Raw genomic sequence first — 24745 nt, forward strand, 5'->3', positions numbered from 1 at the left:
CACCTCTTGCCCCTTCTGTTGTGATTTTATTTCTGTATATTTATTCCTACTATTGTATCTGACCTCGGCTATTGAATTCCAGAGTCTTAGAGGGAGGTGCTATAAATGAATGGCATTCAATCCTGAAACTGATGTACTATAGTAAACGGGAACTGGTTGTACCATAGAAAGCAAGGCCACAACATTATTCAGTCTTAAAGAAAAATGAAACAAATGCAATCATATGCATTCTATCAATAAAAAAGCCTATTCAAGAAATAAAGAAAAAATGAAATGAAGAAAAACAGGATGAAAATTAATTATGAAGTAGTTCCATTTAATGCCAACCTGAAAAGTAGAAGATGAATTTCTTTTAAGCATCTACTGCTGAGTATCATCTGCCATTGAAACAGCTTCCTGCAGTATTCATTTATGGGTAACTGTTTCTGAGAGCAGGGGGTGGGGGGAGTGGAAAGAAAAGAATTTTTTAAAAAAAGAATAAATAAATAAATAAAAATCTGAGAAAATATTGTCAAGTAGTTCAACTTTGACTATGTTCTTTTTCAATATTTGTTATAGAGATATCTGACAAAAATTTCACTGAAATCTGAAATATCATCTTTGGGAAAAGACAAGTCCAAGCTAGATGTCATAATAAAGGATGTTGTTTTGTTATATGATATAGGAGTTCATCACTCATAGTAAGTTACTCTGAGGATTCTGTTAGTAGCTTTCATATATATTAAAGTTAGCTACAGATACATACACGTATAGTAAAGTAACATATATATCAAAGCCTACTTGTAGTTAAAAGTCTATAAAAACTGCACTGTCTTGGAGAAGATTACTCCAAAATTATAACTTGTTCAACAAGATTTCTTTCCACATTTGAATTATGATATTTATCTCTCTCTATGCTTTATCTACCATAGAAGTAACTACACACTTGGAACAGACTTCTGGCCTCCATATTTGTTTCAGCTGGTATACTTCTGTAAACTTTAGGATATTATGAGCTTACTGCTGCTTTAACATCCAAACTCTGAAACAAATGAGGCTTTTATTATCAAGGGTAATTTATGAGGAACATACTGACTCAGGTAGCTTATTGATCACTGTGGTCTGTTGGTTTTGGCAAGAAGCCAGGCTCTCATACGCTTGCTCTCTTACTTGCCTTCCTCAGCAGGACAGAGGCTGAGAGTTGGGTCAAAATAAAGGCAAGAAAATTACATATCAATTAGTACTGCAGGCCAAGAAAGAAAGAAAGAAAAAAAAAAAGATAGTTGTGAGGAAAAGAATAATGTAATTTAGAGCTAATTGAGATAGATCCAGAAGCAGAGATTAAAACAGTACCTTTCCACCTACTCACACTTATCCCAAAGTCAGCTATACTTTTCACTCCTGCACTTCTACCCATCACTGTGTGGTACAGGGGGAGGGAGACAGGCCACTTATCTCTTTTTCCTACCCCATTTTTTTTTGGTGCCAGTGTGGAACCTCCAGGAAACAAAGAGCCATTACAGTGCAGGAACTGCTGTGTGGATGTTTGCTTGGTCATGGAGTTCCTCCTCCACCTCTGCTTTCTCTGCTCTTGGGTGTTCCTTCTGCTGTATCACACTTTGCTGTTGTTCCTTTCTCTGTCCCCCTGGTAGCTTTGCCCTTTCTTTTATCACAAGAGGCACCACCAGCTCCACTGATGGGCTTGTTTGTCTCCTTCAGAGGGTCCAGTGGAGACTGCAGCAGTTGGCTGGAACCAACTGCATCTTCTAGAAGGTGTCATCCCCTGCAATCCCCCCATTACTAAAACACTGGTCTTTACACAAAATGCTCTTGATTGTTTGTTGTAGATTTTAACATTGTATTTAATTAGACTGACAAAGTTAAGAAATTTAAAGATCAACAGATGTTGTCACAATTGTGAAAATAGCAAAAAAAATGCTGGAAAAGGATTTTATATTACCTTTATTTTATATTATTATTATTTTATATTTTATATTACCATCACTTGTGCCACAAGTTGTACCATTGCTTCTGCTCATTGTTAACCAGATAGCTCAGCATTCAGTCTATCTTTCAGATAAAATGAGCTTAGAGCACTTGCTGCCTGTCACACCATGGTACTGAAAAATTTCACACAGTTTAAAAAAGATCTATAATTAGCATCATACTAACTTAAACTACCTTAAATATATGTATACTGGTATGTAAGTAACTACATCTGTGTGTAGTGTCCCAAACTTATATTTTCACAACATGCACTGATCACGAGCCAGCAGCATTTTTCAACTTTGTCTTATAATAGTGTTGTTGTGTTATTTAAAAAAAAAATATCTTAAACATGTTTATAATGAATACAAATTAGATTTAATTTAAGATTCTTTTCAAGTTAGTCTAAGGGTTACATGTACTGGGAAAAAGAAAATAGAAAAAATGAAAAATACATGTCGAAAGTATATGATGCCTTTATTTATTTGCTTTTATTAATGTAAAATAGAAAAGGAAAAAACAAAAACAAGCCAAAGTAAAAACAAATGAAGAAAAAACACAGTGTCAGACAATAACAACAAAAACAACAACAAAAAACAATCACCAACATTATATGGTGCATTTTAAATGATTTATAAAGACAGTAATATTTTCAATGAAAAGCTCTGGCTGGATTACCACCATTTAAAAAACAAGCAAGTAAGGTTGCAGTGTGGTATGCAACATTCAGTTATACCTCATCAATTTGATTAAAAGCAGTGTTAAAATGAAAACCATGAAACCTCGAGGCTAGCATAAAACCTCATTCTTATGAATTTTCTGGGGATGAAGCATACATCAAATGTGTTCCCCTTAAAACCCATAAAGATCATTTATTTATTTTGTTTTGATACCTGAATCTACAAGATATACACATTTGTTTTGAAAAATATAAGAAATCCCACCCCTGCTTTGCTCAGATGCCAGTCTTGGTGCCCAGTTAAATGGGCACAGGAATAACAATGTGAAGTGTGTTTTCTTTAAAAAATGCTTTACGTGGAAGCATTATGACAGTAAGTGAGGTGAGAAAAATCTGAGCTAAGAAAACGTACATACTGTCAAAAATGAGTTTGTTCACAGTGTTCCACGTAGATAACTGCCACAACAACATGCAGCTTCTAAAAAGCTTGCTTTGCTAGGCATGGGCAAATCCATCACCTCTTGGGCTGAAATCCACTGCTAATGAAGCGATCTTGAGGACACTGTCCTATGATGGCTGAATGGCCACTATTCTACAGTGTCCTATCTGAGACTGAGATTGAGAAGTGCTCACAGAAGCACTTCTGTCTGCACCTCTTGTAGCACATTCAGTTTCCATTTCTGAGATGATGATAGAACACTATCACATTACTTTTCTCAGGTAGATGTTCAGTGCATACAGAAGAGTCTATAACACCCATGCACTTTGGCAGCATGCTGTTCTCCTTATTTAGTTTGCCCCGATAGAAAAGATAATTTCTAACATGGTTTTGTGTGAGTTTATGCTAGTTGTACATAATTAATAAAAGTGACACAAATAATTACAAGACATTTTTGTAGTCCTGATGCTGAAAACCATGCAATGCATGTAAAATAGATTAGTTTAGAGACAGAATGAAATGGAAGTCAGTGCAATATTTTAGCCCAGTAATGTTGGCACTGGACTGCTAGTAACAAGTTTTAAATTGTGTTTGCATGGTCTCAGCAATGAGATTTATGAGTATTGTACTGTCTGAACCTGCTTCAACATGACTGCAGCTTTTTTTTTTTTTTTCTTTGCTTTGCTTGGTTTAGCTTCAATAGCAATTTTATTCTGACAGGTGGTTATCAATAATTTGGCTTACTTTTGCTTACTTTTCTATGTAACAACCACTGCTCTTATACAGTTGCAATAAAAGGTTATTTTGTTCAGAGAGAGCTATTAATAACTCAGTGCTATGACATATGTACAGAAATGGAATCCCAGTGCAACAGCACAAACCATGAGAAGTGGAGATGCAGGTGAAGAGGATCCCTCATGGGGCTGTCAGAAAAGAGGCCAGCCTGGGATGGGAGATCCCTCAGCTATACACAGCACTATCTTACTCAACTAAAGAACTTCAGAACTTCAGATAGACAAAATTGGTTTTACAGGTAGCAAAGGAAAAAGAGCAATAGCGGATCCTTATGGAAGCTATGCCTTAGCATGGCTAAGGTACATGGAAGAGAGGAAGGTGGTACGAGACAATCAGCATGGCTTCTCCAAGAGGAAGTCCTGACTCATGATCTAGTGGCCTTCTACAGTTAAGTAACTGCATCAATACACAATGGAAGAGCAACAGACGTAATCTGTCTGGGCTTTGATATGTTCCCTCAATAACATCCTTCTCCATAAATTGGAATGATATGGATTTAATGGGTGGACTTTTAGATGGGTGAGGGTCTGGTTACAGTGTTGTACCCAGAGCTTATTGGTCAATGGCCAGTGTCCAGATGGATAGTAGCAATGAATGGTGTCCCTCCTGTGTGTACTGGAACTGACGTCCTTTAGTACCTTCACCAGTGACATCAACAGTGGGATCAAGTGCACTCTCAGCACATTTGCACATGAAACTAAATGGTGTGGTACAGTTAACATGGGATGCTATCCAGAGATACCTAAACAGTTTAAGAGATGGGTCCAGGAGAACCTCATGAGGTTCAATAAATCCTAGCGCAAGGTGTTGCACTTCAGTTGTTGCAACCCTTACTACCAACACAAACTAGGGGGCGTAAGGATAGAGTACAACCACACAGTCTTGCAAAAGGGACTTGGGGGTACTGGTAAATGGCGATCTGGACATGAGACAGCAATGTACACTTGTGGCTCAGAAGGCCAATCATAACCTGGGCTGCATCAAAATAAGTGTGTCCAACACAATGAGGGAGGCTATCCTGTACCTCTACTCAGTGCTGGTGCTGGTGAGACCTCACCACAACAGTGACACCGTGAAACGAAGAATATCTCAATAAACTCATCTGGGCAAAATAATTAATAATGGTGACTAAACTGAAAAACGTTATGCAGCAGAGAACTTGCTCTATCAAATAGTGTTATTGTACCACTTGCAGCTTTTGTAATTTCCATCAAAAGAGATATAAGCCATTACTTTTGGAGCAACCTATGTACTCTACTACTATTCTATACCCAGATATAACTTCACTTATGTAAGTGAACTGGCATAGTGAATATCAGAGAAGAATGCACTAGTGAAACTTATCTTAATCTCATAAGCTGTGATTTACAAACATACTCATGTATCTTATTCTAAGAGAACAAGATTTCATTTTGAAAAAAAAAAAAATAAAAAAAAAAAACAATAATGGAAATATATCAAACAACCACTCACTTGTTAGAAGCAGTGCTGCTCATAGGATACAATATATGACAGAGAATACTAGAAAAGGAGAATGGTGACAGCAGGAAATTATTTTTAGATGCTTACAGTAAGCAATTCTTTAAAAGAAACTTTTTATTATGATGATGATGAATTTCATCTGCATGAAAATGCAGACAGATGAGGTAACTATCCAACATAAAGCTTGTTGGTTGCAAAAGTTCCCAGGAGGCTTCTAATTTTAGAGTTTATTCCATTTCCATTCTATGACCTATATGGCCACATATCTCTCAGCAATATGTATGATTTTTCAGACTTAAAACTCTTGTCAAAGTAACTCCACTCCTCCTTCTCTCCAGGATTACAAGCTATTTTTGTATGCTGATCCTTTCACACAAGTAAGTCATTCTGTACAAATGTCTTCTCATCTTCCCTCTTCCCCCTGAAAAAATAAGGGTGTTTTTTTCTTCAAATTTTCTAGATATAATTTCCATGTGACCCTTAACATTATTTTTTTTAAATGATATTGTTAAAACAAAACAAAACAAAACAAGAAGTCAGACTTACAAATGGTACTCAGAGTAATGCACATGAATTTTAACAGCTAATTTTGGAAACCAGATCTATGAGAAACGAGAACATCATCAGATGCAGACAGCATGCATTCCCCAAGAAGAAATTATGCCTAACCTATCTGATAAGCTTCTATCATGAATTGACCAGCCCAACAGATGAGGAGGAAGTAGTATTTGTCTTCCAGGAGTTTAGTAAGGATTGTGACAATGTTCTCCATCAGATATTTGCAGATAAGCCCTTGAAGAATGGCCTCAATGGTCAAGCAGTGAACAAAAACCGGCTGAATGTCCAGCCACAGAGAATGGTTATCAGTGTTGCAAAGTCTAGCTGGAGGCTAGGCAGTAGTAGTGTACCTCAGAGGTTTAAGCTGGGTCCACTACTGCTTAACAATTTCATTAGTGATCTGGATGATGGAGCCAGAATGTACCCTCAGCAAGTTCACAGATTACATGAAACTACAAGGAATGGCAGATCCACCCTCAAGAGAGTCAGGCTGCTATCCAGAAAGCTCTCAACAGTCTATATAACCCAAATAAGCTGACAAGAACCTCATGAAGTTCAAAAAGTGAAAAATCCTGCACGTATAAACAAACAACTCTGTTCAGAGCCAGGCGGCTGGAAAGCAGCTTTGCAGAAAAGAATCTGGAGGTCCTATTTATTGCTAACTTGACTATGAGACAGAAGTGTGCCCCTGCATAATGCACTGTACATTAGACAAAGCACTGGCAGCAGATCTAGGGAGGTGATCCTTTCACTCTTCATTGAGCACTAGTGAGACCAGACCTGGAGTGCTGTGTCCAGTCCTGGGCTCCTCAGTACAGAAGAGACATAAAAATACTGAAATAGTTCAAAAAAAGACCACCAGAATGACTAATGGGATGAAACAACTCTTACATGAAGAAAGGCTGAGAGAACTGGGATTATTCAGCCTGGAGAAGAAGAGACTCAGGGAGATAATACCAGTGCCTATAAACACCTGAAAGGAAGGTGCTAGTAGGACTAAGCAATGCTCTTTGCAGTTGCCACTGACAGGACAAGAAGAAATATGAGTCACCATGAGGGTGACTATTCACTGGAACAGTTGAAGAACTTTCTTTCTTGGAGAACTCCAAAAGCCATGTAGACATAGACTAAGGTAAGTGGCCCTAGATGTCCCAGTTTGAGCAGAGGGCTTGTATCAGATGAGCTCCAGAGGTCATTTCCAACCTCAACCATTCTGAGATTCTGTGAATCTGTGATACCATGAATATGAGACTACAGCAACAGAGTTATACATACCACCAAAACTCCTCTGCTTGTGAACTAGTGCAAGAAATGAAAGGTTTTCTTGGTATCAATAAAAATTCTAATCCTCTGTGCAATGTGGCAGTGATAAAAAATTTTAACCATCTTGAGTTTTTCAGTGTCAAGATAGTTGTTAATAATAACAAGTATGATGTTTTTATTTTTATTTTTTTTCAACTTTCTTATACGTTTTAGAATAACAATGAAAAGTTTAGCTGTAAAATGTTTTAATTTCTGCTTATGATTATAAACAGAGGATTATATTCTCTCTAGCACTTGCAAAAAATGTTTTCCCTAAGTCTCACAATGCACTGGACCTAGGCTTCCAGAAATGCTCAACATTTCTTTCCCAAATATATTAAACAGCATACTTTCAAGCAATCCATTTTATCTTTGCTACAAAATCTGCATATCAACATCATAGTAGCCTAGGAAACTGTCATCTCACTGTCCTGCTTGTTGATCAAAACATCACTGACTTCAGTGTTTGCTGGTTCAGACTTTCCAGTTTGGTATTAAAAGGCTGAAAAAAACCACCACCTTCAAGATGGCAGTAATCAACACTACCATTAACAATACTGATTATCTCTCATACCTCTCTTATAATTGTATTCACAAATCTGCAGAAACTCCTTAGCTGCATATATGTGCATAATTTTAATGAAATAATGTTATGGAACATAAAGTAAAGCTGTAAAGTACAAGTTATATATTAGACGGGCCTAGATTGTATAGAGGAAGAAACACAGACAGATTTTCCTGGAACACAGAATTTTTCTAAATTATAGCTAATGGAGAATTTGAAAACCTAACTTAAAAAATGAAATAAGCTATTTTAACATTGTAGTACACAAATATGTTTTCAGTACTTCCCCTGACATCATTTAAGTTAATTTCATAGGCATTTTATAATGCATACAGCTTTACTGAAGCTTTTCTTGTCTAGCTACAAATAGTTGCTCATAATGGAAAAACAAAACAAAACAAAACAAAACAAACATGAGAAAAATCAATATATTACATATTTGGACTGTTATCTTTTAAAGAACAAAAATAAGGATGTGGAGCTTAGAAATAATGCCATCTAACAATTACAGTGTTCTTAGATTTATTTTTTGATTTTTTTTTTTTCTTTAATCAAATGTACTCTGATGATCCTGTTACATGATGAGTTTGTTACATGGCATATATTTTTTTTAAGCTTTATTATGTAAATTCCATTCAAAAAATTCAGCAGTGATACTATGCAATTTATGATCTCATCCCTCTTATCTTATATATCAAGTTATGAAAACTTAAGAAAATGCACTGACTTTGGGAAGAGCATGCATGAAGTCAGCTGGATTATCTTCCCATCAAATGTTACATTTAAATGGCAGTCTTCACCATCAGTAACTGAATTATTATACTCAAATAATTAGGAATTTGATTGCCATCATAAATTTACTTCATATCTTTTTCTTAAAAAAAAGGTAAAATTAGAAGTCATATGTACAATAGAATATGAACACATTTATAAACAATGTTGTATTTGTGAGCTGGGGAAATGTGAATAAAATTTATGTCGTAAAGAGCAGTACAGTTTTTGTTGTTAATAAACTCAAACTGAGGCAAGAGAAATGATATGCAGTGACTTTATTCATCCCACTTCTCCTCTGGGGCCCTAAATGTCTGAGGCTTTCTCACACAATGCCACAGACAACTCATTAGATTCAGAATTAAAATGAAGGTGGCTTATGCTTCCTTTCTCAATGGAAAAACAAGTCAAAAACTTATCAGGACAAAGGCTGAAATGAAAAGCCATGCATCACCAGCTGCATCTTCAGTGTGTATGCCATCAGATGCTTTGCTCAACTGTTGAGTCATGCTCTTAGCATAGAAAGGATGCCTCACACAATAGCTATAATGCATACAATGGGACAGACACTAGTAGTACCTGAAACATTTACTGCTACATTTCCAGGCTTCTAGAAACTCAAAAATACGCCAGTGTGATGAAGGAAATGCTCATGATAAATGCAGAAGGTGTTGCTTGCAAGAAGCATTGGAACATTTAATTTATCCAAACACTTGGTATTTGTTGCAACTGTTTCTGCTGCAACTGTTGTTGCAAAACAGCTGTTACTGTGAAACAAAGACAGTTTTGTAAAAGTTCTGTAAAATTAAAAATCTCCACTAATTACACCTGACATTAACTATATTTGGAAAATAAAAAAGGATAACATATAGTGTCAATATAGTTAATATTTATTTTTCATTTCTTTAATAATATTTCTTTTTTCTTTGGAGGTCATTCACCAGCATTCCTGGATGCTCAGTTTCTCTGACAGGAAGAAACAAAGTGAATACATGTGCAGCTACTGTTCTTATATGTATTTTCATACTTAGGATAGCTTTCTCTGACCTAGCAAAAGTTCTATGATTCATAAGACAGTGTAGTGATATTTAACCATTTTTCCTTTCATAAAGACTAAGGTATTTTTTATTTGTTAGTTTCTTTGTCTGAATGAGAATGATAAAATAACCATGCATTTAAGAAAAAAGAACAGATCACAAATTCACTTGATATCAGAAGCATCTGAATGCTGAAAGTCTGACAATTGGTGAAATTTTCTGCTTCAGCATTACTCCTTGAATGATTTCTAGAAATATTCCACATCATTACATTTCCATATAATAAATATTAAAACCAAACACGTGTAATATTTATTTGTTACGTATTCACATTTCAAAAAAATCATGTTAATCATCAATTAGATCAGTTACATACTCTCTGTAAAATTTTACTAGCTCTAACGTTGAACTGGGTGTCCTCAGATTCTATGTTTTCCTCAGTTTTTACTTATTTATGATACTGTATTAATTTTCACAGAATTGGGATTCCATCCTTGTGTATTTCTTACCTTGCCTCTTCCTTCACCCTTATTGAGTTATTTCTATTATAACATTATAGATAATATTATATTATCTATCTATCTATCTATCTATCTATCTATCTATCTATCTATCTATCTATCTATCATCTATAATGTATTATATTAAGTATATTATAACAAAAAAAAAACAACCACTGATGGTTCTCTTTGGTGTAATCCAATTTCATAATTATCCCTACATCTTTTAAACATATTCTATCATTTCCCTACATAACTACTTTTCTTTTACTTTTTTCATATACTACAGAAAAAATTACTTATCCTCAGTAAGAAAATATGAAATCTCTACATATTTCATGACTTCACATAATATTCAAAAAGTACAAAATAATTAGAGAAAACTGATAGATTGAACCATACAAGGAGGTGAAGGCAATACTTTTTGTTGTTTCTAGCTTCCTTTAAATATTCAGGTAAAACAAGACAGAAATATAAAAATTGTGGTGAAAATGTACCAGAGTATTATTTTATTGAAACTAAAAGGCCGAAGAAATTAATTTAGATTGTTTCACTGAGCCAGTGCCTGAAATTGATTCAGAACAAGTAAGATATTAAACACAATTAAAACATGAAACCAATATGGTTATATTTGAAGCTTTGTTAGACTTGCTATTATCCTATATTTTCTTAACTGGAAGGGTACAATATAACTTAATTTTTGATTGTCAGTTGACATTTTAAGTATAATCTTAGTGGCTGATTTTGTTGTTGTTGTTTTGATTTGTAGTTGTTTGGCTTTTTTTCCTCTTCTCCCTCAGTTTCAATCAATACAGAAGTTCAGTGCAACCACAATAAATAAAAAGACATGCCCTAGGTCACCCAAATCAGGTTGACATCTCTGCTTTAGAATGTCACAAAATTATGTTTCCTGTCCCTAGTATTTCTAATTACATTTGCCTTAAATCATTGAAAAGGAAATTCTCTCAGAATGTAGGCTTAGAAACTCTGTGGGGAAAAAATAAATAAATAAACAAATAATAAATAAATAAATAAATAAATAATCAAATTATTCTGAGAACAGTTAACTATTTCCTGCACAGGCATGAGCAAATAAATAAAGTGATGGGCAAATAATCGAACAGCTAAAAATGCACATCTCCCTTCTTTGTATTTAACTAACGTATTTGAAATCAAATTAGACAGCAAGCACAACTGAAATGGGACAAAATGAAGTGGGCCAGCAAGGACCTATTCATTGCTAGAAAATATAAGGCTAATATGATTTATTGTTCATTTCATGTGACAGCAGCAATTTTGTAAGAAAAAACAGAGAACTGGAGGAAAAAAGACAAAAAGCCAGCAAGATAAAATCTTGCTAACACCCTACATGGATCACATGCAGTCTTAGGAAAGGGGAATTCAGTGTCACAAAAAATAAGATTGTCATCAAAACAGAACAGAAACCAATATACACAACAAATAGTTATTCTCTATCAAATTCAGCTTTGATGACTTCCAGGAGCCTGGAAGACCTCAATACCCAAAACCATGGCCTCTCAGGCCTCAGCAATTGTTAATCAGCTCACCAAGTTATGGCACACTGCAGTTTTCCAGTTATTGGACAAGATGAGCAGTTTTGATTGTTTTGTGAGAATACCAAGTTCAGAAAATTGACTTAGGTGGAAATAATTCTGTTTGGACTGATGGACACTTTTCCAAAGACTTGTTTAGTTTGAGAATATGTATACAGTGTACAGGTATAGTAATAAAAGACAAAAATCATGCTCTTTTAAAATGATAGTAAAAGCTGAATTGGACAGACAGAATGAAATCAAAGCTGGCAGAAATCTGGACATATTTCTTTACAACTATTTAAAATGAGAATAATGAGAACACATACTAAGAATAGACTGGGCAAGGACACAAAGAAAGAGATGAAGATTGGCAGAGGCTCAGAGTAATACTGCTAACTAATAAATGCATGCTGCTCTATACTGAATGCAATCTTCAAAAGATCAAAAAGACACGCTAGTCCAAAGTTTTTCTGGGTGCCCACCATTGTTTTATCTAAGCACTGTATCCATCATTTTTATTCCAGCTGAAGTACACGTTGAATTCTTGGAAGCAATGTGTTGCAATTTTGTTATGAAGGAAAATGTGGATCTTCAGTGCTGTATGCATTGTTCAATGATATTCCATTCCTTTCACTTACTAAACTAAATTACAACATGATGAGTCAATCTCAAACTAAAAGAAGATATGCATCTATAATACAGTACTATTTTTTATTTTAAATAGAATTGAGATGAGAGCAGAGTTCTCCTCTTGAGACAGTACAAGAACCAGTTCTGCTGAAATCTATGGACCTAGCTTCAGCAAATGTTTACTGCTTACATAATTTGTCATCGAAGACTATTAAGATCACCAGACTGATGGAGTGTGCTTCAGAGTTACCCAGTCTTCATGCTAACATGAATATATGTTCATATAGGTATACATATGCAGTAGTATGTATATATAATGTGTAGCTGCCTAGAAAGCATACTGGCTTTTTCTTATGCTCCAAATTTCAGAAAATGTGTAAAGGTTTATTGCAAACTAAAGGATAACTGAATGTGGGAAAGCCACATGCAATCTCTGTCCTTGGAGAGATTTTATTTATTCATTTATTTATTTTTATATCCTAAGAGAGACAGAAATGTCAGACTTCTGCTATTGAAACTATTTTAGTATAATATTATACAGTTTAGGAAGCTGCCTTTTCAGAGAGATGTTTTAAGTATGTACAATAGTCAACATTAGCAATCCACAGAGACATTTATCTTGGTATATTATTTTCTGCCAATGACCAAATTCAGATGCAGAATAAAGACTGTAACAAGTTAAATATATCAAAATCATTTCTCAGTGTTACATCCTAGCATTCTATGATTTGCTGCTACAGGACCTGCTTATCTTCTGCATTCTCTGGAAAAATGTACTCAGGTGTACTCTTTGAATGGAAAGGTGGATCAATTCCACACTGTCTTCTCTACAAATTGTGTAAAGACTCTGCATTGCTAAATGTAGGAGGAAGCTCAAGTACTAATGTCCTGCAATACACTTTGCAAATGATATTCAGTCAGCCCCCACAGGTGTTTGACACACATCAGCTCCACATAATCTCCCTTTTAGTAAGTCACTGGAGGTATTATAATCCTTTAGAAAGAGCTGTTTACTGACCAATTCAGTTGAAGCAATGATTGTCTTGACAGAAATAAACTTACAGAGCATGAAGATGGTCAGAATTAAAAAAATTAAAAAATAAAATAAAATAAAATAAAACAAAATAGTATAAATAAATAAATAAATAAATAAATGACTGCCAAAATAAGTGGTAATAAAATGAATGAAGAAAGAAATCCTGTGTTTGTGATGCCATTTCCACCGGATGGTTTTCCAGTTCCCATTTTGCTTTACAAATGCATGCTTATACTGCCAAATTTCATGGAAATGAGCAGCATAGTCATTTAGAAGACATAAAATAAACATCCTTTTTATTACTGTGAAATGCAAATATCAAGTCTTAACAAGTAAATCTAGGGTCTGCAATTTTAAAATGGCAATAACAATAACCTCAGGGTATGCCTTCATTTTGCAGTTGATTTTATGAGAAGCAACTGTTATTTCTGTGTGGTACTTCAATGAGTCAGAGCCATGCTCTTTCAAGTTAAAACAGTTTAACACTGGTAGTAACAGTGATGGAAAGTCAATAATTATTGGTAAATTCAATCATAATATACGTCACAGTGTCCATGACAATTCTATTAGCCTATATCAAATTTAAATGTTAGGTTTTACATAATTATTTCTTGAGAAGATATTACCTAGGCAGGAATATCAGTTAATGTTATGATAAAATTCTGTAACTAGAAAACATCCAAACCTTACTGAGATTTTTGCATTTTGCATTGTAAGATTTTTAACAGATAGAAGGTATAAAGTACAGTTTGCTTGTCTGTGGCTTTTTTTCCAGAGACACATCAAAATATGGACCTGTATTTCAGAAGACAGGAACTCTGCATCATATAATTTGCCTCTATATCAATTTAAAGCATGTGAATGATATATATAAACAGAGAACCGGTCTCTGTAATAGACATATTCTTTTGTAAATGTGAAATACTTCCAAATGTTATTTCCTTATACAGATTAAGTCCATATAAGAAACAGTTATTTGCACATTGGATTGTGATTTCTAGATGAAATTAAATGGATATAATAACTGAAATTAATTCTGATGTAAAGACTGCAGCTGTGTCTTAAAACACCAATAACAACAGTAAAAATGTTTTCATTTATGACTCATACTTGAGAACAATACACAAACCTGTTTAACATTCTATAGGAAAGGTTGTATAAAGAGCAGATGCTTTGAATTATTACACAAAGTAAAGCAAAACATTTAAGGTTGTTTAGTGCTGCAGAAATTTCAAAAATAATCAAAACACTTTGTTTTGATTTGAGTGACCTGACAAAATTTGAAAAATCACATAATCCAACTGACTTTCAAAATGCAAGATAAATAATATATTGCTGTTAATTTAGATAGAGTAAGTAGTACTAAGTTTATTTATAGTATGCATATATATATATATATATATATATATATATATATTTATATATTTATAGTATATATATATATATATAGTGTATATATTTATTTTTATATAAGCCTATTTTGTTTATAATGTTATTTAAGGAGTCTCACTGAAATGATGATGTTGGATGGTTATCCTGGAGCCTTTACACCAGAATATGTCTTCATTCTTAGGCCCTGGATACAAAAACTTTATGCCCAGTTTCGTCAGTGAAATTTTTCACTGTCATTTCTCAGAAAGCAAATATGAGATTGATAGCCAAGTTGCTTGACTAGAACAGCCAACACACATCTCTTGAATCTTAGTTCACCATTAAAAGAAAAAAATATAGACAAATGTTCCAATGTATCTAAATAAATACACAGAATATTCCACTGTATGATACTATCTCTCATTTAAGTGTAAATTAAGCAAGAGTTGGTTTGTTAACATTAATCTACTTTATAAAATGATCTCTCAAGAGTTATCAGCCAACAGTAAGGTTAAAAACTCGCTGTATTATTTATCTTCAAATAGTTGTTTCTGTATAGTCTTCCTACAACCAAACTACTATCAGAACACATAAAAATTAGGTCAACCTTTAAGGATATCTGCTTACAAAGTTACTTGAGTTTCTGCAACTTCTTCAACAACAGTTTGAGAAACTCACATCAAGTGCTGTCCTCCTTTGTTTCACATTTAAGCGAAAAGAGGGGAGGGAAGGGAGGAAGGGAAGGGAAGGAAGGAAGGGGAAGGGAAGGGAAAGGGAAGGGAAGGAGCAAGGAAGGGAAGGGAAGGGAAGAGGAAGAGCGAAGGGAGGGAAGGGAGGGAACGGGAAGGGAAGGGAAGTAAGTAGGGAGGAGGGAGATTAATAGAAGATGTACCGAGGCAAGCATGAGCCGCGGGTAAGTGTAGATCCGTGTGTAGAACGTGTGATTAGGGGCGAAGTATAACGAGGCGGATATTCAGGTAGTCGTGGGTGGATGATGGGAGGGAAGGGCTGGAGGGAAGGGGAGATCGAGCAGGTCGATGGCTAGGGATTGAGAAGTGAGAGGGAGAAGGGAGAGGAAGAGGGAGCGAGGAGAGCGAGAAATGAGAGTGAGAGTGAGAGGAGAGGGAGAGGGACGGGGAGGGAGAGGGAGAGGAGAGGAGAGGAGAAAAAAGGGAAAGGTAAAGGGAAAGGTAAGAGTTAAAGGGGATGAATCTTTCACCATATACTCGGAATATATCCAGTAGGCGATCAACATTACGAGTCTGGATGGACAAGAGAAACGAGAAAGAGAAGAGAAAGAGAAAGAGAAAGAGAAAGAGAAAGAGAAAGAGAAGAGAAAGAGAAAGAGAAAGAGAAAGAGAAGAGCAAGAGAAAAGAGAAAGAGAAAGAGAAAGAGAAAGCAGAGAGAAGAAGCAGAAGAGAGAGAGAGAGAAACGACGAGCAGATAGAGAAAGAGAAAGGAAAGAGAGGAAAGGATGAAAGGATGAAAGAGAAGAGAAAGATTAAAAACAAAATAAAAAGTTTGCATGGCTTGAAAATGAAGAGATTTGTGAAGACAACATGTTCGGCATTCTCCTGAGGTGTTCTTTCTAATCTTTTTAAATTACAGGTTAAAATCATTCATATAGTGCTTTATGAAAGACCATTACAGTCAATCCAAGACTTGGTTAAGTAGATGGTGCTAACGAAATACCTCTCTCTAATTAGTCCTACTTGACTGTGTATGATTGAAAAGTTTATTAAAATATTTCCACTTGGAAAACTACTTTGTGTTGAATTTCTGAACTAGTGCATGGTAACTTTATAATACACATTTGCTATCAAGATAAATGGAACAGCCAGCTGCATGTTAGCTGCCAAACTTCAGTTTACAGCAAGCACTGAAATACCTGGAATGACGTGTATTGTAACAAGATTGTAAGATGGTAACACGTTTGCCCAAAATTTTAAATATTTTTGGCATGTATTTATATTTTTTAATTTTTCCATCCAACAATAAGTCACTGAAAACATAACAATCCCAGTAATAAATATTTTATGACTACTGCAAGGCTAAGGAAGCTGAAGGGAAACACAAACCTTCCTCAATTTCTAAATTACATTCTCTGATATGAAGAAGAGAAAGACATTCTTAGAGGTTTTTCCTGTATTTGAAGATTAGCCCTCACTGCATTAAAATGGATTTAATTTTAATGTCACTTCTGTGCAATGTTGTCAAACTTGTCTTACATTTAAGCAATCACTTCTGCCATCCTAATGTTGCCCTTGCTAAGACATACCAAGAGTATGCAAAGGAATCACGAACTTGGAAAGCCAAACACAGACCTACTATATGGATATAGTCGGTCCACGCCGTATTCATACAGTGAGGGTTCGTGGTGGTAATAAGAAATACCGTGCCCTTCGATTGGATGTTGGCAACTTCTCCTGGGGCTCTGAATGCTGCACTCGCAAGACCAGAATCATTGATGTTGTCTACAATGCTTCCAACAACGAGCTGGTGCGAACCAAGACCCTGGTGAAGAACTGCATTGTTCTGGTTGACAGCACGCCGTACCGGCGTGGTATGAATCCCACTATGCCCTGCCCCTTGGGGCACAAGAAGGGAGCCAAGCTGACACCTGAGGGAAGAAAGAAAATCTTGAACAAGAAGAGTTCTAAGAAGATCCAGAAGAAATACGACGAGCGAAAGAAGAATGCCAAGATAGCCAGTATTCTTGAGGAGCAGTTCCAGCAAGGAAAGCTGCTGGCATGCATTGCCTCCAGACCTGGACAGTGTGGCCGAGCTGATGGCTACGTGTTGGAAGGCAAGGAGTTAGAGTTCTACCTGAGGAAGATCAAGGCCAGGAAAGGCAAATGAAAATCCAACTGTATCAACTATTCTTCTGAAAGAGTCAATAAATGCCCCAGTGTCCTCTAAAAAAAAAAAAAAAAAAAAAAATTTTTATCTGGAGTATCTGTGTCCAGGTGTGGAGCCCTCAGTACAAAAAGATATGGACGATTTTGGAAAGGGTCCAGAGGAGGACCACAAAGATGATCAGGGGCTGGAGCACCTCCCCTATGAGGGACGGCTGAGGGAGTTGGGTTTGTTCAGCCTGGAGAAGAGAAGTTGCGGGTGACCTCATTGCAGCTTTCAAACCTGAAGGGAACTTATCCAGGAAGGGAGTAAACTCTTCGAAAGGGCTGATATATAGAGACTAGGGAAATGGGTTTTAAGTTGAAGGAGGGAAGTTTAGGTTGGATGTTAGGGGAAAGTTCTTTACTAGAAGATAGGTTAGGTCCGGCAACAGGTGCCCCAGTGAGCGTGTGGATGCGCCCCGTACCTTGGAAGTGTTCAAGGCCCAGGTTGACGGGCCTGGGCAACCTGATCTAGAAATGTGTATTGTGGTGGCCCTGCTAGGCAGGGGTGGAACGTACATGATCCTTGAGGTCCCTTCCAACCCGGGTAATTCTGTGATTCTGTGATTCTGTGATATTTTTTTCTGTTAATTGCCTTGATCTCATTATGCTGTATTAAGCATTTTATTTGAATATTTATCATGATAACAATTAAATTGTAACTTACCAAACTGCTAATACTACTAGCATCCTTATAGATACACTGATACTTGAGGGATTGATAAGCTAAGTGGTGTATCATCCCCTGAAACAGACATGTTTCTGTTTTTGTTGCTGTTGTTTGTATTGTTTTTCATTAATATTTAATATATACATAAAAATGAAATTCTGCTGTTATATTTTTCTTCATAGAGTGCAGCAGTAAAAATTGTATTTTCTGTTAATATCATAAGGATGCAGTAAAATAAGCGGACACAAATAGATCGAAGTTTAAACAGTGTGGAAATGAGGACATGGCTACAGTAGGAAATGGGGCACTTAATGTTCAATTAATTGCACACACTTCAATGATGGCAGTGACTTAGATCAAAACAGTGGTTTCAGGCTGCTGAACAATGAAAAAATGCATTATCTTCAACACTGATACTAAACCAAGAGGGCTCTACATAAGGCCAAGGAACTTAAATGGATGTATAGCAATTAGCCTCACGAAAAGTGAGTGCATTTTAAGAATTTCTGGTGTAAAAACTCTCTATTTTATACTTTTAAAACATCAATTAAATTAGATAAATGGGCAATCATTTTACAAATAGATAAAATAACTTCAGAACCCAAGTTTTATTCCAATTTATTGAATTACCTTAAAGATAGAAACTGAAATAAATAAATAAATAAATAAATAAATAAATAAAATCATGTATTCACAGATACCAATAACGCTGCAAAAATTCCAAATTATAGAACAGACGACAATAAAACACCTAACTGTATCCTTGAGAGATAGCAGCTGTGCACATACTTAATCCTCTGCCTTTTCTTGTGAAGTTCACAATATCAGGTCTGTGCATTGGTTATGTATGGGTCAGTATTCAAGGAAAAAGATCAAAATGGTAAAACACTGTGTATAGCAGGTCATGGATCTTCAGAGACAGCTTTCCTTTTAATTGGATTCTATGGTTACATGTCCTACTACTAGTTCAACAAGGATAAACTAGCAGAGTAATTACTCCTCCTCCTCCTTCTAATTCCATCTTCATTGTTATCAGTGTCACTTATTCTGTACAGATTTCTTATCATTTTGTAGATGTGACTGTCTAGGAAAAGCAAATGAATCATTGTATGTATCAATGAGTGGTAAAAACAAAGGTGTTATAAAAAAAAAGATTTATACAAAATGGCTTAGTGTGAATTTTCCAAGCAGCTGATATATTTCATTTTTATCAAAAATGCCTATAGCACAATATTAAATCATTATATACTAGAGCAGAAATAATTAGATGTGGGTCATGCTAAAATTAGTCATGAGCTGTTGTCTGAAAGTATTTAACAGGTGTGCATTCTTAGCCAAACTATCTGATGAAGAATTCTTTTAAGCTAAATAGAACTGCTCTCCTTTGTCCGGTGTAATTTCAATTCCCCTTCTTAAATCACAACAACTGTCAGACATCTTATCTACAAAACACCCTCCATCCCCCTTCCCACCCACCCCGTGTCTGCCCCCCTCCCCCCCTTTTTTTTTTCCTTGTGTATGCTTATAATAAGATATAGTACAGCCAGCTGGAAGATTTCAATGCATTTTCTCTTAAACTCTCTAAACTCTCTAAAGTTTCTCTTTTAGGACCATCCATATTGCCCTAAAATGTCAGGCATCAATCATTTTCTATCACTGGTAATATTTCAAAAACAAAATTGATCCTGTGAAAATATACAAATATATAAGAATGAACAGGTTAATTTTATTCCTTCGGCTTGATGAAATTCAGTGAAAGGTGAAATTCAGTGAACAGAAGAAAAAAAAAAAAAAAAAAAAAAAAAACTTTGCAAAGGCATGCCTGTAGCTTTTATTATTAATTGGTAAAATGATAAGTTCTTTTATGTCTGTTTATTATACAATTAGTACCAATTAGTACTGTACAAACCACTCGTTTATATATATATATATATATATATATATATATATATATATAAATAAATCAATAATTAATTAAAAGAAATTTAATGATAAAACAGGAGTGTATTCATTTTCCCTAAATACATTCCCACTCTCAAATAAAATATTTCAAAATAGCTTATAGTGTTACATGTAAACATTCCTAGTACTTTAATACTTCATAAGCCATTACACAAAATCTGAAAATAATTCCACATTGGCTTGTAAGTTTCTACTTAAGCTTAAATTGTATTGGCTATGTGTTTTTTGTTTGTTTGTTTGTTTTTGTTGTTGGTTTTGGGTTTTTTGTTTGTTTTGTTTTTGTTGTTGTTTTTTTTCCCCAGTATTTCACAAAATCCTTTTGTGTGACTGTCAAGCAGCTGTGTTTTGTTCCTTAATCTTCCTTACACAGCTCCCCAGGAGAGACTTTGTAGCATAAATTGCAAAGTACTATTTTCACAGCAGGAATAACAGTGTTCCTCTTAAAAAAAAAAAAAAAAAAAAAGCATAATAAAAACAGGACTGTAATTAACATGCTAATTTTGGTCACATTGTACTGCACATTGTACGTAGCATGATCATGGAAAGTTGTGGAAGTTTGAGGGAAGATACTTGTTTGACTCTTCAAATTTCTGATGATTTAAGATGAACAACTTTACAGCATATGAAGTTGTCACAGAGGTATTTTCTTGTTTACCTGTTTTCAGTTCATTCCTCTTTCAATGGTCTGTCCTTCCAGAAGCCCCCCAGCAACAGTCATTATGACTATACAGCAAGCAGTTAAGTGTGGTAAACATTGATGTACACATTTTATACAGCTCCAGCTGGAACACAGTTAATTTTTCATACCATGTGGATAACACTCGGTATATGTAAGCTCATTCTTCCCATTTGTCTAGAAATGAGAGCCATCCCATAGCACATTTTCCAACATTACAGCCGTGCCAGTCCATTTGCCTAATTTCTATGCTCTAAAAGATAAACATCCCAGACCACAAATTACTTCAGAATCATTCCTTCTCATTTCAGCACTACTAGGTACAGTGAAAATACAGAAATTCGCTTTTATTATCATCGAATCTACTGTTGACAACAGAAATAAATAGTGTACCACGTACCTATGCTTTTTTTTTTTTTTTTTTTTTTTTTTTTTAATAGCATGGAAATATTTCAAACTTCTTAGTCTCTCTCATCATCTGCATCTCAAACTTATGTCTATCAATGGGCAGGGAAACATTTAGCATATAGTAAATATTTCACTTTTTAGTTAATGCAGCAATGACTTCTAGACATTAAATCAACCACTTTCAAATAAGAAAACAAAAAAGGAAGACAAGATAGAAATATCTGTCCTAGCTACTTCCCCTTCCTGCTTCCTTCATGGCTTGTGCTACAAAGATTCTTAACGTTCATAATTTTATAACGCACTATATAATCCACAATAATATTGAGAATAATGGGCAGAGAAAGCAAGCTGCCTTTTTGTTCAAATAACCTGTGTAGTCACTCTTGTGAGACAGTAATAGGTAAAACAACGCAAACAAAAGTGACAGCAAATACCTAGGCATTAGATATACCTTGTACTAGCAGGTCATCAGTCTGTATTGTTGTACTGTTAGTTAGGCATTTATTTATTTATTTATTTATTTATTTATTTATTTAAATTCTACCTCTGTTTTACTAAATAGTTTTTATCTTAACAGGAGATTTCAATTTGTTTTCTCCCTGGTCGCAAGGGTACGTGGTTTTGTGGAGATTAGTTGCCTGCTGGATTGAATCATGACAGAAGTCAATAAGAAAAATGAAAACAATTTCTTTAAATTTAATTGCATGTAAGTGTTGCTGGTTTCTCTATTATGTCAGAAATAAGTAGCCTTTTTCCTTCTTCCTGAACAATATAAATTCTTTCCTGTAACACCTCTGAGAACAACTTTTCTATAGTCACTAAACATATCTGTTATCCATCATTTACAAGTTGTAAACAACACAACAGAACAGTTTTAGGTTGATTTAACAATAAATGAACAAACAATAAAAGTAAATCTTATTACATGTGCAATTGCCTTCAATGTTTGGAAAGTTACTTCATTTTATAGTCTTTGATAGCCTATTGAAAACTCATAATTATGAGTGAATGAATCAGAGCGTTATTTCACTCAAATGATTCTCAGTATAAATTTTCAAAATGAAGACCTCCAAAAGTAGTATAGACTCCTCTTGTCTGTAAAGAGCTTTCCAGGATTTTCCCGCCAAAAAAAAAAAAAGCCTTTATTTCTTGTCAAATTCAGCATTTTCATGAAGCTTTATATACAGAAAATCAAAAGCGGTTTCAATTTATCTAAGACATTCACTCTTGGTCCAGATAGATGCTATAATCAGCCTGGAAAGTACATGTATAACGCGTGTTGGAATGTTCCCTGATTTACTTTGGTAACAGAAGAAGGCTCTACTGTGTCTCTCTGTTAAGGCCTTGGAATAGTATCACTTTTCCTGAACTTTTTATGCATTGTTAAGCTTTAACACCCAAATTTAAAGACTTTATTTGTATTCATAGTTCCTAGAGAACCAAGTACAATAGCTTGCTCAAAGGTCAAGAACAAAATAAAAGTGTGTAAAAGCTTTAGTGTAGAAAACAGTTGGTTCAGCTGCAGATAGAAAAACTGTCAAGTTTAGCTTAAAAAGATGCATATGTTGGCAAAAACGTTTGTTTGCTATTATGTACAATTGATTTGTAACAGGTAAAATGTATTAAGATAACAAATGTGTATATGCTCATATTTCAACTCCCACACATGTCTTTATTTCACCAGACTTCTGTGTTAGGATAGCAGTATTTGTGGGATGAATTATGGGTTAATTCTGACTTCCTTCTCAAGATCCCGGTTTGAACAAGATCGAGTACAATTGTTGAGTTGGGTCCGTAATAACATTCTTACTGAAAGATTTAAAGAACACTTGGAGATTGCTTGTGTATTTTCTTCAGTCAAGAGTAATGAACTCACTGGGGATGAGTTAAGACTAAGCAGACCACAGATGAAAGACACCCTATCTGTTTTTTATTGAATTATATTTGTTAAATCTTTTTCAAATATATATTATATGTTTATTCCTAATGGAGCTATGTGAGGCAGAGAAATACTCTTTCCTACAATGACAAAATCAAATAGAGTGTTTTACACAAGGCTGTTATTGAAGACTGTATAAAATGAAGATTTGTGTAAGACTGCAAAGTAGTAGCTTACAATAAAATTACTTATTTTCCAGTCTAGTGCACTTGGCCCTGAACTATTGCTCACTAAAAAACAAACAAAAAAACTAACAACAACAACAACAACAACAAACATAACAAGATACTGAACTTAAAGCATCTCAAAATTTTAGTCCGGATAAAACCTCCTTACAATGCCTTCTTCCTCTGTCATGCTACTTGCTTTCTCAGACATTACCACTTCATCTAAATCTAAAGTTAATATCTTCAAAAACTTTCACATATTCTCAGCTTTGCCTTAAACGTAAATCTATTCATGAGGCAAAAATATATTCCTTCAGTTGAAAAAGCTGTAAGTACTATGGCTGATTTTTTTTTCTTTTTTCTTTTTTCTAGTTTTAATACATTTTCATTAGGCAGTTTACAACTAATTTAAATTTAAAGTGACTTAAATTTTAAGAACTAATAACATTCATAGTTTGCTTATTTGACACTTGTATGCATAACATTATGAACATTTTTATGCAGAATCTGATGTTTACATTGTGAGTAGTGCTGAACTATTTGAGTAGAAAATGTAGCAAGGCTCTCATATGCCTAACAATTGCATAATCAACAGAAATAGAAAAGAGACATACCTCTACAGACCATAGATTTGTAAACACATTTCAAGAGATTCTACAGGCAAGGAATGAACCTGAGTTTTACCACTGACTTTTTTTTTTTTTTTTTGTTTTTTTGTTTTCAATTTCCTCCTTCCTTTTCACATCCCTCTAGTTTTTAATACAGTATTACAGAGTGGTTGTATTTCATGGAAAGTAAAAAAATACATAAAAAGTATTTTCATCACACAAAACAACGAAGGGAAAAACCTATCTTAGGAAGTTAGGAACAAATTCATTATGCCTTTAAAATTTGAATTTAATTATTAGTCTTACCATTTTCCTTCATTAGACTTAGAAGAATTTTTAAAAGATAACAGAAGGAATGTTTCTGGCTTTAGGGATAACAAATTTAAATATTACATAGGTTAGTTTATATCAGGCTAGCTCTAAATGTTCTTCTTTGCTTTGAACAGTAACACAAAGACTATCCACAGTCATTGAAAAATTGAAAAAATCACAAGTATTGAAGTAGATTTTTTTTTTTTAAACAGAAAAACTACATCCATGTTTCACTAATTCTACTGAGAATTATTGTATATATATATATATACACATATATACATATACACACATATAATGCAAATATATTGTATATATATATCGTGTATATATACATGTATATACAATCATTTAATTTTACTCTTTTAAATTCTCAAGTAGGCTGATCATCAATTGTTCATACTGAATCGTAGAACTGT

The 24745-nt window shown here is 34.6% G+C and overlaps 1 protein-coding gene across 42 annotated transcripts in view; it reads right to left on the minus strand.

Moving 5' to 3' along the window:
- PTPRD (protein tyrosine phosphatase receptor type D) overlaps nt 1-24745 on the minus strand; it is a 1051440-nt gene that overhangs the window by 173641 nt on the left and 853054 nt on the right. The gene's annotated exons all lie outside the window — the stretch shown is intronic.

The sequence above is a fragment of the Coturnix japonica genome, chromosome Z (assembly GCF_001577835.2).
Source record: "Coturnix japonica isolate 7356 chromosome Z, Coturnix japonica 2.1, whole genome shotgun sequence".
Classification (NCBI taxonomy): domain Eukaryota; kingdom Metazoa; phylum Chordata; class Aves; order Galliformes; family Phasianidae; genus Coturnix; species Coturnix japonica.